At 35.0% G+C, this 15,673-nt stretch overlaps 1 long non-coding RNA gene across 1 annotated transcript; it reads right to left on the bottom strand.

Moving 5' to 3' along the window:
- Nucleotides 1-1,228: 1,228 nt before the first annotated feature.
- On the bottom strand, nucleotides 1,229-2,003 carry LOC131806131 (uncharacterized). The gene is made up of 3 exons (XR_009343980.1): nucleotides 1,955-2,003; nucleotides 1,505-1,555; nucleotides 1,229-1,443 (listed from the first exon to the last, which is right to left on the bottom strand). It is a non-coding gene; the product is annotated as an uncharacterized LOC131806131 (long non-coding RNA).
- Between the last annotated feature and the right edge of the window lie 13,670 nt (nucleotides 2,004-15,673).

Genomic DNA, 15,673 nt, shown 5'->3' with positions numbered 1-15,673 from the left:
TATACTTATCAACCTCATATCATGCACTACGCACAGAAATGTTATTTGGTACTAGGGGCACAAAAGCCTCATTCAAATTTTTTGAAAATCGATTCAGAGTTGGATATAGACCCTAAATTCATGATACGCATTCAAATAAGGTTCATAATTGTTATGATCTACTTTATATAAATTCGCAATATAAACCTTATTTTTGTTACGGGAGCTCTATCGACCCAGCCCCATTTTTTTATCCATCATCCATCTAATCATTTATTAGATGGAGGTACCAAAGTAGTTTTTTTCCCCATACATTTCGCTCCACCCCAATATAAATGCAATAAATGCTTTTGTATAATTTGTGTAAGCTTTCATAACTGATAATATTCATATAAACGAGAAAAGCAATTGAGAGAGAAAGAGAAAAAAAAAATAGAAAAGTTTCAAATCTAAAATTGATGTAAAAAAATTTTAATTGGTATTCGATTTGGTTCTTCGATTCACATATCAGCATACACCCAGACACACACACAGACTTTTCATTCGAAATAAGCCAGATCGTAAGGCCCATGTAGGAACAAATTCAAATATGAAACATTAATTTTCATTGCCAGGTAATTGCTGATGCTGTAAGATAATGTAATTGGAAATTGACACAGGTATTTAATATAACCATAATACATAAATTATGGTTAGAGAGAAAAAAAAATAGGGAGAAAAAATATGACTAAATTATTATGAAACGAAATATGTTTAAAAGCCTAGAATGAACATGCTTTCACATATTGCGAGGAAAATGCGAAGCAGATGATATCAATATACTAAAATACTCAATACGAAACGGCTGAAGCTGTGGGTCAATGTTCGTGTGTAGGGATATGATAAGGCTAGGTTTTTAGAAATTCGACATAAGTGTTCTACACAGAGAAAAAAATTAACCTTATACAAGGTTAGCTTAACCATAAATAAACATGATTTGGAGTCTACGTTATGTAAGGTTAATTTAAACATTTTCTTGTTGACTGGTATTTAAAAATAATCATTGTTAATTTAGCTATTCCATGATTGACTTTTTTAACCACGAAAATTGTTGATATTGAAAAAAAAATTGTTGTTTTAACAATGCACTGTTAAATTTTTGTAACCATGAGAATTGTTAATAATAACATTTCATAGTCAGTTTGTCTAAACAGTTCATATGATAATTTTTAATAATAAATTAACATTTGTTTGAATAAAACAAGAAAAATGTAATTTTTACAAGTTTATTTATTATTTATTTATTAATACCGCATATTTCTAAAATATATATATTTCCATTACAAATTGTATGTATATTTAAGGGAGGGCTGGTAAAGAAAGATATATGTTTAATATAAATTTTATTTTTTAACGCCTTACCGAGTGATTTTAAATTATATTCCTCAGCCATTGTGAAAAAAACTACAAAACGCCAAACACCGACTGCAAAAACAGAAGAAGAAACTAGTAGTTAATAAAAGCAAATAGTATTGTCACAACTTACCAAAAATGTACGCACGAGCACCCAAAAAAAAGACACCAGAGAAAAAAACAACTGTGAAGAAAAAACAAAAAGATATACATAAATATGAACACTGTCGCTTCAACAACAACAACAACGTACATTTGGTGACAAATGCATACGCTAATGTACGTCGTAGCAGCCACAAGCAAAGACAAAAAGAACACATATGTATGAATAAACACTCACACATTATTTCTCTCCTCATTTTTGCTTGTCGCTGCATATACGTTGTTGTTGCTTGTTTTTTTCATGTATTACCGTTATTTTTGTTTCTTTATTGTAATTTATAGTTTATTTGATAGACAAATCTGATACAATTTGAATATAGCAATAACACATTACTATGTTGAAATAGTATCAGGGTTTTCTATTAAAACAAATACAAATTACAATCAAATATATTTGTTAATTTCACCAGCTTTTACTTACCTTTATACCAAGCACTATTCCCACGAGCACGTGCACTACTCCCTTGCACCACTTAACACCAACTAAAGAAGTGATTGTCTATTTGATCTTTCTTACACATATTCAGACCACAGAAAGAGATTCGATAAAGAGGAGGAGGGGGAATATGACAGTCACATTCGTTGCAACTTCGTATATTGTAATATTGAACTTCGTCAAACACAAAGCAGTTCAAAATTGTTGACCACAACAGAGCCGAAGGCACTTTAAATTTTTATGTATCTCTCACATTTTCCGTCTCTCTCAAAAAACAACAACCTTATACAATATTAATTAAACTATTTTTCATCTACATTTGACCTTATAGGGTAAGTGTACCAGTAGTCGGCACTTTTAGGATTTTCGCGTTTTCAATCGCTCACCATTCTGGGTGGAACTTTTCAATTATTAAAAAGTTAATTTATTCAGATTCGAAATTTTGTATAATTTTTTAATAATAAATAAAGTTTTAATAACTTTTCATTAAATTTCATAAATTTGTAGTTTTATTAAAACAATGCTTTTTTGCCAGTAGTCGGCACCGCTTGCCAATTGTCGGTATGGCATGTTCCAACAGTCTGCATACCAATTTTTTTGTAAGAATAATTAATAATAATAATAAATTAATTCATTAAAATATAATATTTTTGTTTAGTTAAACTGATTCGACGTCTTTATTGTACTTCTCTTAAGAATATGGATTGTTGAGGACATTCACAGACAAAAATTTAATTTTTATTAGAATAAATCATCTTTTCTTAGCGAAATTTTACACAAAGGTAGCTGACAATATATTTGAAGTAAACAAAATATATTTAGTTAGAATAGTTTAATTTATTTGGGCTTAAAAATAAAAAGTGCCGACTACTGGGACATGCCGAACTTAGGCACACTTACCCTATAACGTTATTTTGTGTTTGTAATCTCAAACATTTACCATGAAAAAATTAACCATGCACATGGTTAAAAAAGTCATTGTATTTTCGGCTCTGTGTAGAAGTACTAAAATTTATTAAAAACAAGTTAAATAGTATTAGTCGGTTTTGCTTACAGAAGTCAATGTTTGATTATTTAAATATAGTTTGACTTCTGTTATGATTATTGAAATTGATGACCCTTTATGAAGTAGGTTCCGAAGGAATGGGCCAATATTGTCCATTTCGTATTGGACCTAACCAAATATGATACAAAATATTGCGACATGCCAGGTTGGAGCTATATTGGTTACATCCTTCACTTTATATGAGATACAGTGGTGGCCATATCATATGCAACTGAAATCTAACCTTTACCAAAAACCGTGAAAAATTTTTCTGAAAACAAAATTATGCAATTATTTTTTTAAATATTATTTTTTATTGCTTGTAGTTTAAGAAAAAAAAACATATACTCCATAGATATTCAATTCATTTATAAAAAAAATTAGAAAAAGATATTCAGTCTTATTATGAAGTGGCCAAAACATATGCAACTAATTAAATCGAGCTCAGTAAAGTGCAAATAAAGTTAATATTTTGTTGCAAATCCGTTGTTGTTGATTACAGCCTGACATCTTCGAGGCATTGACGCTATAAGATTGTCAATGACGCTTTTTGGGATTGATTTCCAGGCATCTTCCAGCCGGCAAAATAAAACATCTAAACTTGTACAATTTTCTCGATCAATTTTTTTGTTTACGATTTCCCACAGGTTCTCTATTGGGTTTAAATCTGGGGATTGGGGTGGCCATTCCATTACCGTAACTCTATTATCGGCAAACCACGATTTGACCACCTTCGAAGCGTGTTTGGGGTCGTTGTCCAGTTGAAAGACCCACCGCAATGGCATATTATATTCTGCGAATGGGAGCATTACCCTTTGCAATATGTCTTTATACATAAATCTATCCATAATACCAACAATTCTATGTAGGGGGCCAACTCCAGCACCAGAAAAACAACCCCACACCATTATATTGCCCCCTCCATGCTTGACCGTTTTTTTACAGTAACGTGCTTCGAGTCGTTTTCCTTCTGGTCGCCTTACATAGCACATGCCATCGCTACCAATGATGTTAAATTTGGACTCATCACTAAATAATATAGTTCTCCATTTACTCTCTGTCCAATTTATATGAGCTTTAGCAAATTCCAAACGCTTTTTCTGGTTTCGCTTCGATATCAGTGGTTTTTTTGCAGGACGTCTTGCGCAGAGGGAGGCTTGTAAAAGTCTTCTACGGATGGTGCGAGCAGAAACTGGCAACTGAAATCTTTCCACTATCTTAGAGGAAGATATAAATGGGTCTTTTTTCACGTGTCTGATTATTAATTTGTCCGTCCGATCGCTTGTTTTTCGACTTCGACCACCACGGTGTATAACAGAGACTTGTGAATTTTTTTTGTAATTATTAATGATGCGCGATATGGAGCTTTTATGAACGGTATATTTCTCGGCAATACATTTCTGTGATAATCCAGAAGAATACGCAGTCACAATTCGTTGTCAGAGCTCAAATCCAAATTTATCGCGTGCCATTTTTGACCAAACTCTATTGTAGCTTTGTGAAAAAACAACGCAATAAAAATGTGAAGGTAGCTTTAAATCTCTTTACGCAGTGTCTCTAGCTAATAATAAGAAGAACAATAGAACAAAGGAAATTGTAAAAATGCCGTTATTTAAACCAAATATATAAAGTTGCATATGTTTTGACCACACCAAATTTCATATTTGTCAACAAAACACCTGTGAACATAGAGATATAAACAAAAGCTGCACATTTTGATAATAATTTGAAATCGTAAGAACGTATTGACTATAATTAACCCATCTTTATATACTTCGTTGTGAAATTTACAAATTTATATAGCCTTTTAACGTAGATGAATCTTAGTTGCATATGATATGGCCACCACTGTATGTGTATTTAACCTCATCTAATGCACATAAAAGTATTGGTATAGGCAAAATTACAAGAAAATAGAACATTTATATCGACTTTTATGCGAAATCATAAATTCCACATTCACCTCAGGTTTTTGGTTGAGAGAAATATTTAGATATAGCAAGTTGTAAAGAATCAGCAACTTATTTCTCAAATTATGACAGATAAAAGTATGGAAAATTGTGAACTTTCATGGGTGAGATAAAAAAACTGCAACAAAGTCAAACGCCATCATATTTTCATTTTGAAAGAAAAAATGTGGGAAATAGTATTAAATTTTAGAACAAGTTTAGATTTGTTCGAATCGGTCACTTTTGGCACAAATTATGGCCTTCAAACGGCCAATGAAACCGTCACACGCTCCCGAATGTTGCTCTGTTGAGGTGATCGACACTTTGGTATTTTTAGTGTCAACCTTGTTTTCCAAAATACTCCAGACACAATAGTCCAACAGATTGGTATCCGGAGATTTTGGTGGCCACTGTGCGCTGGAAATGAATTTTGTAAGCATTCTTGGGTGGCGCGTGCTGAGTACGATGGTGCCGAGTCCTGTTGGAGTGTCCAAGGTCAGCGCCCAAAATGCACCCTACAGAATATTTTCGCGATATATTCGATAATATTCGGCATTTATTCTGATGCCTCGGTCGATTAATACAAGCGGAGAGTGACCATCGGCTGTTATGGCGGCCCACACCATCACCATGGCCGGCGCTTTAGTTCTGGTGGCCAACCGAAGGTGCACATTTTCAGCTGACTTCTTTGGCAAGTAAACACGATCATTTTGTTTTTATACAAACTGCTGGACAACGAATGTTTTCTCATCGGACAAAACCAAATTTGGCAGTTCACCACTTTCGACCAAGCGAAGTAACTTTTTAGCTCTTTTGAGTCTAGTTTCTTTCTGTTGCGGTGTAAGTTCTTACACTTTTTGGAATTTCAATGGCTTTACCCCGAGCTCATTTTTCAATATTTGCAGAATGGAATATTGCGATATTTTCAGCTCACGAGCCATTTTTCGGCCACTGCGACACGGGCTTCGATCATGTCGCTTCTTTACTTTTCGAATCATTTCTGCTGATATTGCTGTTTTCTTCCATCCACTTCCTTGACGTCTGGCTACGCTACCAGTATCACGGTAACGAGCGATGGTACGAGACACAAAAGATTTATTCACATTTGAATGCTGGAGTGCTCTAGCGATAGCCGCTAGTAGTTTTCCAGCCAAATATAAAGAAATCACACTATCACGCTTGAATTCCATCACGAATAATTTTTTTCTGCAAAATTCTCGCCAAACTGCTTTAGTACGCTTGTATACAATATAATGAGCTGTCACTGTTATAATTTGAGTAGCTGCTTAGAAATGAGAGCAGTCTGAAATTGAATGCAGTTTTTATACCCTACAACACTATGTGTTGGGGGTATTATAAGTTTGATTGGGCCAGAATTTATGTAACACCTCGAAATATTGGTTTCCCATATAGGAAAGTATATATGGATCTTCCTAGCTCGCCGAGCTGAGTCGATCTAGCTATGTATGTCCGTCCGTCCGTCTCTCCGTCTGTCCATGTTAATTTGTAATCACTCTACAGGTCGCAATTATGGCCCTTCACGAAATTTAGAATGGAGGTGGGGCTAGGGTCAGAATAGAACCCTATATCTTTTGGAGATGATCGCATTATATTTAGGGGTCGAAATGGACCAAAAACTGAAAAAATTCCTGTGGAATTCTTTCGAGTATCTCGTCTATATAAACTGTATCGTTTATTATAGTGTTGTAGGGTATTCAACGGTTGGCCCCGCTCGACTGTAGCCTTTGCTTACTTGTTTATTTACTTGTTTTGTTATTGTCTAGAAAATAAAAAAATATACTTTTGCGAGTACATCATTGATTTTTGGTACATGAGCTAAGAAACAAAACACAAAAAAAAAAAAAAAAAAGTAGTAAAGAAAGTTTTAAAGACGGGCGGGGCCGACTTTTTGATAACTTACACCACTTTGCTAATTTAGTAGAGCTCCACATAACAATTAGAAGTTTTTATGGGAGAATTCAATCATACAAGCTATGATTATAATTATAATTTAAAGTTCAAAGGACTAAACATGCCGAAGCATTTGTATCTTTTAAATTCGGACATGCGTTGCCCATTAATTTAAAATAATTTAAAATCGGGTAATAATATATATGGGAGCTATATCCAAATCTGAGCTGTATTTGATATATTTCCTTGAATATCGTTGTTACGGAGTGCATATTACAGTTGTGGGTAACAAATATAACAAATCGGATGAACAATATATGTGGAAGCTATAGCTATATCTGAACCGATCTTCACCAAATTTGACACACTAGCTTCTAGACTCAATTTGGTCGTAAGTGCCATATTCCATCACATTCAGACAAGTATTAGACGTTTGGTGCACAATAAAAAGTAAATCGGACGAAGTTATATATGGGAGCTATGTCCAAATCTGAACCGATCTCGATAAAATTTAGCAAAAATATTTCTGAGGTGTATTTGATATATTTCCCCAAATATTGTTGTTGCAGAGTGCATATTACGGCTGCGAAAGACAAAAGTAACAAATCGGATGAACAATATATATGGGAGCTATAGCTGTATCTGAACCGATTTCGAATTTGGCATACTTATTTTTTTTAGGCCTAATTTGGACCTATATGCAAAATTCCATACCATTCGGGCTGATATTACACGTTTGGTACACAATAAAAGGCAAATCGAACGAAGATATATATGGGAGCTATATCTAAGTTTTGACCGATTATCTCCAATTTAAATAGGGTTCGTCCTTGGGCCATGCAAATGATCTATGCAAATTTTCATTTGGATCGGGTAATAAATGCGTCCTGTACTTTGTTTACAAAAATACATGGACAGGCGGACGGACGGACATGCATAAATCGACTCAGAATGTGATTCTATGCAGATCATCAAAAGGAACTATGGGTCTATCTCGTTTCCTTTTGCCTGTTACAAAAAATGCACAAAGACATTATACCCTGACCACCTTGTGGTGTAGGGTATAAAAAGCGGTGGTCTTATATCTGTTCGCCCTCACAAAACAGCATGCTGCGCCCAAGAGTTACAAGGGCCCTTATCTATATATGTGTTTATTGATTCATGAGTTACAGCCAATTTAGCGTGCTCATTTCAAAATATGTTTCAGTGGGCGAGTGACTTACCGACATATTCAATGCCCAGACGAAACGTTTTGGTTATTCAAACTTTGACCCTTTGTGGGGGAGGTACCAGAAGGAATGGTCCGATCACTATCGTCTTTATAACAGATCCTGTGTTGATACAAATATTCAGATGTGCTAAGTCTAAATGGAATCGGATGTTAATTTCGCTTTTTATGAGCTTAATGGATATTCAAAATTTCGACCCTTTGTTGGGGAGGTACCAGAACGAGTGGACCGATGTTAACACTTTGGTATATATTGGGATGTGTGAAATTTGAAGACAATCGGACTCTTACATCCCATTTTATACAATTTGTAATTATTCAAAATCTTGACCCTTTGTGGCGGAGGTACTTGATGGAGTGGGCCGATATTGTCCATTTTTGCACCTGACCTAGCACTGACGCAAATAGTAAGATTTGCACAGTTGGAGCAAAATTGGATTATCGTTTCTCATTCTGTGCCGAAAATATATTTTTTTAAAAATTCGACGTTTTGTGGGGGAGGTACCAGAAGGAGTGGCCCGATATATTCCATCTTAACACCAGACCTTGGTTAAATAAAAATATTGGGATGTGTGAAGTTTGAAGACAGTCGGATTTCAAAATATTCAGGCTTTGCGGAGGAGGTACTTGATGGAGTGGAGCAATATTCTCCATTTTTGTACTGACGCTAATATTAGAATTTGCATAGTTGGAGCAAAATCGGTTTATCGTTTCTCTTTCTATGCAAAAAATATATTTTTTGACCATTTCGAGGGGGAGGTACCACCATGGGGTGGATCGATATTGCTCATCTCCGAACTCGATCTAAGTTTTGATAATAATATTTCGATAGACTAACTATAGAACAAATCGGATACTCCCTTCGAGGGTTATCGTGCGCATTAGCCAGGTAGACAATCAGACGGACGGACATCGTTATATCGACTCCAAATGTCCTGAGACAGATTTGGTTCAAAGAGAACTGGGGTCTAAAACCTTCATGAGGCATACCTTGCCCATACCAAATTATATATACCTCCTCAAGGCATATGCCTAATGGTATAATTAACAAGTAGAAAGCACATAAGTTCAGCCGGGACGAACTTTTAATACCATCTACCATTTGGAAGGATTTGCAGAAATTAAAAAAAAAAATCGTCGAAAAATGAAAACCGTTACATGGGTGCTATACGAAGTCGAGGAACTGCATTTGTAATTTTCTGTCATAGGTTGAAATGTTCATTATATGCAATTTTTTGCATAGCCTGTAATGTCCATTAGGACTATCAAATACGATATTTAAAACAAATCTGTTGCATAATGTCGCCGTGGGTTTAAGTACGCTATTCAAATTCGAAATTTGAAAAAATTCCGGTGAATAATGTCTCTAATGCCCTAAAAATACCGAAGTTTTGGACGTACTTTCATATAGTTCGTATGCAATTTTTTGTCATAGATTATAGTACCTATTAAGATCTTCCAATACGACATTTGAAAAAATGTGGTCTTCAATGTCGTTATAATCATCAAAATGCCAAATATTGAGGGGTACCGTGCTGGATATACGAAAACGTGGACCGACATGAGCCAACTTAATCTACCTGTGTGCAAAATATTATCCTTCCATCTTAATTCGTTCTAAAGATAGTGTGACAACAACAGACAGACGGACATCGCTAAATCGACTGAGAATTTTATGCTGATCAAGAATATATATACTTTTTGGGTCTGACATGAGTACTTCGAGGAGTTACGAACCGAATGACAAAGTTAATATACCCTCCATGGAATGGTGGAGGGATATAAAAATGATGAAAGTCAATATGGTCGAAAATATAATATTGAGGAGTTAATGGTGTTATAAAATTTTTATTGTTTCATATTTAAATACTGAGGGTGTTTAAGATAACTTCAAAGTTCAAGACAAATTTAAAAATAAAACAAGTAAAAAAGCATTAAGAAGCAACATTAGAAGAAATGTGTCAAAAACCATTAAAATGCCGAATATCGGGAGGTACCGTTATATGGGGGCTACACCAAAACGTGGACCTATAATTACAATGTTTCGCCACATGAACTAGGACCCATTATGACCCACAAATACCAATTTTTAGACAAATCAGTGAAAAAATGTGGCAAAAACCATCAAAATGCCGAATATCGGGAGGTACCGTTATATGGGGGCTATATCAAATCATGGACCCAAGCATGCAATGTTTCGCCACCCAAGCTGGAACCCATTATGACCAACAAATACCAATTTTCAGACAAATCCGTGAAAAAATGTGGCAAAAATCATCAAATTACCGAATATCGGGGGGTACCGTTATATGGGGGCTATTCCAAAACGTAGACCTATAATTACAATGTTTCGCCACACGAACTAGGACCCATTATGACCCACAAATACCAATTTTTAGACAAATCAGTGACAAAATGTGGCAAAAACCATCGAAATACCGAATATCGGGAGGTACCGTTATATTGGGGCAATACCAAATCATGGACCCATACATGTAATGTTTCGCCACCGGAGCTGGAACCCATTATGACCAACAAATACCAATTTTCAGACAAATCCGTGAAAAAATGTTGCAAAAATCATCAAATTACCGAATATCGGGAGGTACGGTTATATGGGGGCTATACCAAATCATGGACCCATACATGCTATGTTTCGCCACCGGAGCTCGAAACCATTATGACCCACAAATACCAATTTTTAGACAAATCCGTTAAAAATGTGGCAAAAAAAAACTAAATTACCGAATATCGGGAGGTACCTTTATATGGGGGACCTATACATGCAATATGTTGCTACACGCTCAGGGACCCGTTATGACCTTCAAATACCAATTTCCAAACAAATCCGTGAAAAAATGTGGCATAAATCATCAAAATACCGAATATCGGGAGGTACCGTTATATGGGGACTATACCAGAAGGTGGACCGATATATCTCATTTTCAATACCAAATATCCTAGACACAATGCAAATAGCTCTGCGTCAAATAATGTGGGCTGTATCGTGATTTCAACAGACAGACAGACGGACAGACAGACAGACAGACGGACATCGTTAAATCGACTTAGAATTTTATTCTGATTATGAATATATATACTTTATGGGGTCTAAGACGAATGTTTAAGGATGTTACAAACGGAATGACAAAGTTAATATACCCTCCTTTCCAAGGTGGAGGGTATAAAAAAGTTCATTATAAGATAATACTCTTCTTCAAGTCGAAAGTATAGAATTATTAAGATTATATGCCGCTTAATATTTATTTAAGCTGTGCCGATGTTTGTCGCAAGCCCAGTGATTTCACATGTCCTTAAGTGTACTCATGTGTACACTTACACGAAGTGTGCGAGTCATAGTCGTATGTGTGGCTGTGTATGTATGCCGGCAAGATATGCTCATGAGCGTGTTTGCGTGACAACGTTTTGTTTTATATCATAAATACGTGCTAGGAAAATTAACAACAACAACATCGGCAGCAGCAACAGCAACGGAATTCATTTTGAACGAATATATTAATAATAAATGAAGTTTCCACAAAATAGAAGTTGTTGTTCTTTCTGGGACACGTGAAGTCAAGTCTACAAATATTTTCATACATTATTTGTCTTAACTATAAATAGCTGTTGAGTGTTTGTTTCTGTGTTTTTTTTTTTGTGTTTGATTCTGCTAACAAAAGGAATATTTTCAAAAATGATGAACCAAAATGACATATGTATTGCAAAAACACATCAAATGTCAGTCAAAAGCGAGTCACTGCGCCAAAAAATTGACATTGAGATTTGTCAAAATACTTCGTAAAATATTCTGTTTTTCGTCGACAGTTATGGGACAGTACACGTGCCTTCAACACATGAATTATTTGCAATTTTATTTAAAATGAGTGATATCATGATACTTTCGTCTGTTGACGGATATCTACACCATGACACTTGAATATTAAACAAATAAATTATTAAGTTTGATATGTTTAGGGAATAGAACTTTAAAGCAATAAATTAATGGGGAGGGCAATATATTATTATGGAAAAAATTCAGAGGAAATTGGAATAAAGCTCCGTAATTCCCATCGTTTTATATAATTGTTTCCTGGCAAGCTTCAAAAAAATAAAGGGTGTTTTTTAAGCTGGATAGAATTTTAAATTGTAAAAAGTAACACAAAAAAATTAATTTTGGTGAAACTTATTTTTTATTTGTTTCAGTATACTCTGACAAATCATCATAAAGAGACTCACGCTTGAACAACGCTACGAAATTATCGAAATTTACTTTGAAAATCAGGCTCTAGAGCAGTTGGCAAATGACTCTTTGTTTTATCGCAAAATTGTGTTCAGCGATGAGGCGCATTTTTGGCCGCATATGGAGTGAGACCAATCCACAGGAGACCCCACAGACTCCATTACATCCCGAAAAATGCACCGTATGGTGCGGTTTTCACTCTGGTGGCATCATCGGACCTTATTTCTTCAAAAATGAGGCTGGAGCTCGTGTTACCGCACCATGACCAATGATTTTTTGTTTACAAATATGGATGACATTGATCCGGAAGAGATGTGGTTTCAACAGGATGGCGCTACGTGCTATACGGCGAACGCAACCGTCGACTTATTGAAATCAAAATTTGGCGATAAGTTGATTTCGAGAAGTGGACATGTCAATTGGCCTCCAAGGTCGTGCGATTTGACACCTCTCGATTATTTCCTACGGGAAGTCTACGTGAAGTCACTGGTTTATACTGATAAACCAGCAATAATTGACGCCTGGGAGGCCAGCATTGTTCGTGTTATTCGTGACGTGCGACCAGCAGTGCTCGAAAAAGTGGCCAAAAATTGGACTTCCAGAATGCCCTTCGTCAAGAACAGCCTCGGTGCCCATATGCCCGAAATCATTTTCAAATGTTAATGTCACGTATTGAGCTTTCGAATAAAAAAATTTTTTGATTGAAATTTAATTTTTTGTGTTATTTTTTTAAAATTTCAAGTTCTATCGGGCTTAAAAAAACGGTATTTAAACATGGAGTTTATCCACCAAATCGGCATTTGAATTCAAAGAAAGATACAGATGCTTGTTTGGTAATCATGGATACAATATATAACATTAAATTGTCACCAAACCTCCAAAAACCATACGATTAAGGTATATGCTGAGCTATGAAGACTGCAGTCACAAGGGCATTTCAAACAGTTCTATATGTTCCCCAATAAAAACTTAAAAAAGGTATGGTGTAAACAAGTAAGCAAAGGCTACAGTCGAGCGGGACCGACCGTTGAATACCCTACAACACTATAATAAACGATACAGTTTATATAGGCGAGATACTCGAAAGAATTCCACAAGATATTGTGACAAATAATAAAAGAAAACCATCAGGTTCCGTTCTCTAATTTTCGAATAATAGCAACTTAAACTAATTTGCTCATTTCCAATTTATTGGTAGATGTTGCACGTAAATGGTCTTCCTAGATCTGGAACCAATATTTCCCAAAGACCTATAATCTCTCAGAAGTGGCAAAAGATTAACATTTATTATTGGTTTTTGACTGAAACGCATCTATATGAGATACAGACATTTGACTATATTCTTCAACGAAATCAGCGTTAACGAAATAGTCAGAAGTGCGTCTTTCCTGTATTTGTGAATTCTCCAAAAAGTCACTGGATTGGATATTTTAGTATTTTGTCTACAAAAGTTGGAAATAGTTGTGAAATAGGTACACATTGAATATTTTTGGATGGTCATCCAAGACTTCTTGGCTTTTGTAATGTCCGGTAACCCCCATTCAAATGTGCGTGAGGATCGGGCGATAATTACGACCTGCTGACAATTTTGCAGTTTTTTGGTCCATTTCAACCCCTAAATGCAAAATTTCGTAAGGATCGGGCCATAAATGCGATCTGTATATGATAGCCTGATATCCTAAGTACTTAGTTTTGTTAGCTGTAGAAATATTACCAAATGTTTAATTCAAAATGAAAATATGCCAAAAATATGACAAAATTGAAAAAATATGAGAAAATTTTACAAAATCAACATTTTCATCTTTAAAGATATATTTTTATGCGATTTTTTTAGATGTTTTTTCTTTCCTGTCAAGAGGCCATTCTGAATTAATGAGAACTGTCGAAATCAGTTCAGCCGTTCTCGACATATAAGAGATCTTTCAAGCATATCTTCCTTGATAGACATATATATCGCACATATTTTGCTATATCAGAGATAGATCAGAAGTAACCTTGTCATGGCTTTGTGATTTCGCCGGGATTTAAAATATTCGCGGTTTAATGAAAAATTTTGAATTTTTTCAACACAAAAAATATGATCTATTTTACCCGCTAAATATTATCCGATGACCACCCAAATTGGTAGGCTTCTTCCCCGCCCTAAACTCTAGCTACATGCGAAATTCTGCGTCGATTGGTCTATAATTGCGACCTGTATAGCTACTGCAAAATCCGACATTTTTTCAGTATTTGGTCCATTTCAACCCCTAAACATTTAGCGATCATCTCCAAAAGAAATAGGCTAACCCCACCTTCGTGCAAAATTTCGTAAGGATCGGGCCATAATTGCGACCTGTAGCGTGATTAGAAATTAACATGGACAGACGGACGGACGGACATACATAGCTAGATCGACTCAGCTCGGCGAGCTAGGAAGATCCATGTATACTTTCCTATATGGGAAACCAATATTTCGAGGTGTTACATAAATTCTGGCCCAATCAAACTTATAATACCCCCAACACATAGTGTTGTAGGGTATAAAAATGCTCTAGAAGGTATGCGCCAATATTTCCTGTCATTGACAACAGTTGGTTATAAAAATTACGATGTTTCTGATATAAGGCAAGGCAAATTGGCGTATTTGTGTACTTTTGGTTTTCTTATATTTACCAGAGTGAGGAGTGGTTTTAAGAAAATCATCAAAAAGGTAATGAAAACAATGTACCTTCCGCATAACCATTACATTGGAAGTTATGAGATATTTCTTACTGAATTATACCGTCAGCCAGTGTTCGATTATTTAAATAAGTTCTGACTTCTGTTATAATTATTAAAACTTTTAATTCTCTGTAATCAAAACGATGCTAAAAACACAGAAATGTCAACATTTAAGGAGTTATGAGCATTTTAAAATAGGCTATAAAGAAACTGGAATCAAAGCTATGCTAAAAACCCCGAAATGTCAATATATAAGAAATTATGAGCATTTTAAAATTTGCTACTTTTCCTCTTTAAATATCTGCAATCAAAACGATGCTAAAAACCCCGAAATGTCAATATTTAAGGAGTTATGAGCATTTTAAAATAGGCTATAAAGAAACTGCAATCAAAACGATGCTAAAAACCCCGAAATGTCAATATTTAAAGAGTTATGAGCATTTTAAAATAGGCGATAAAGAAACTGCAATCAAAACGATGCTGAAAACACCGAAATGTCAATATTTAAGGAGTTATGAGCATTCTAAAATAGGCTATAAAGAAATTGCAATCAAAACAATGCTAAAAACTCCGAAATCTCAATATTAAGAGTTATAAGCATTTTAAAATAGGCTATAAAGAAACTGCA

The sequence above is a fragment of the Musca domestica genome, unplaced genomic scaffold, assembly GCF_030504385.1.
Source record: "Musca domestica strain aabys unplaced genomic scaffold, Musca_domestica.polishedcontigs.V.1.1 7, whole genome shotgun sequence".
In the NCBI taxonomy this organism is placed as follows: domain Eukaryota; kingdom Metazoa; phylum Arthropoda; class Insecta; order Diptera; family Muscidae; genus Musca; species Musca domestica.
Note: the sequence above shows the minus strand (reverse complement) of the source record. Positions and strands in the feature narration are given on the sequence as shown.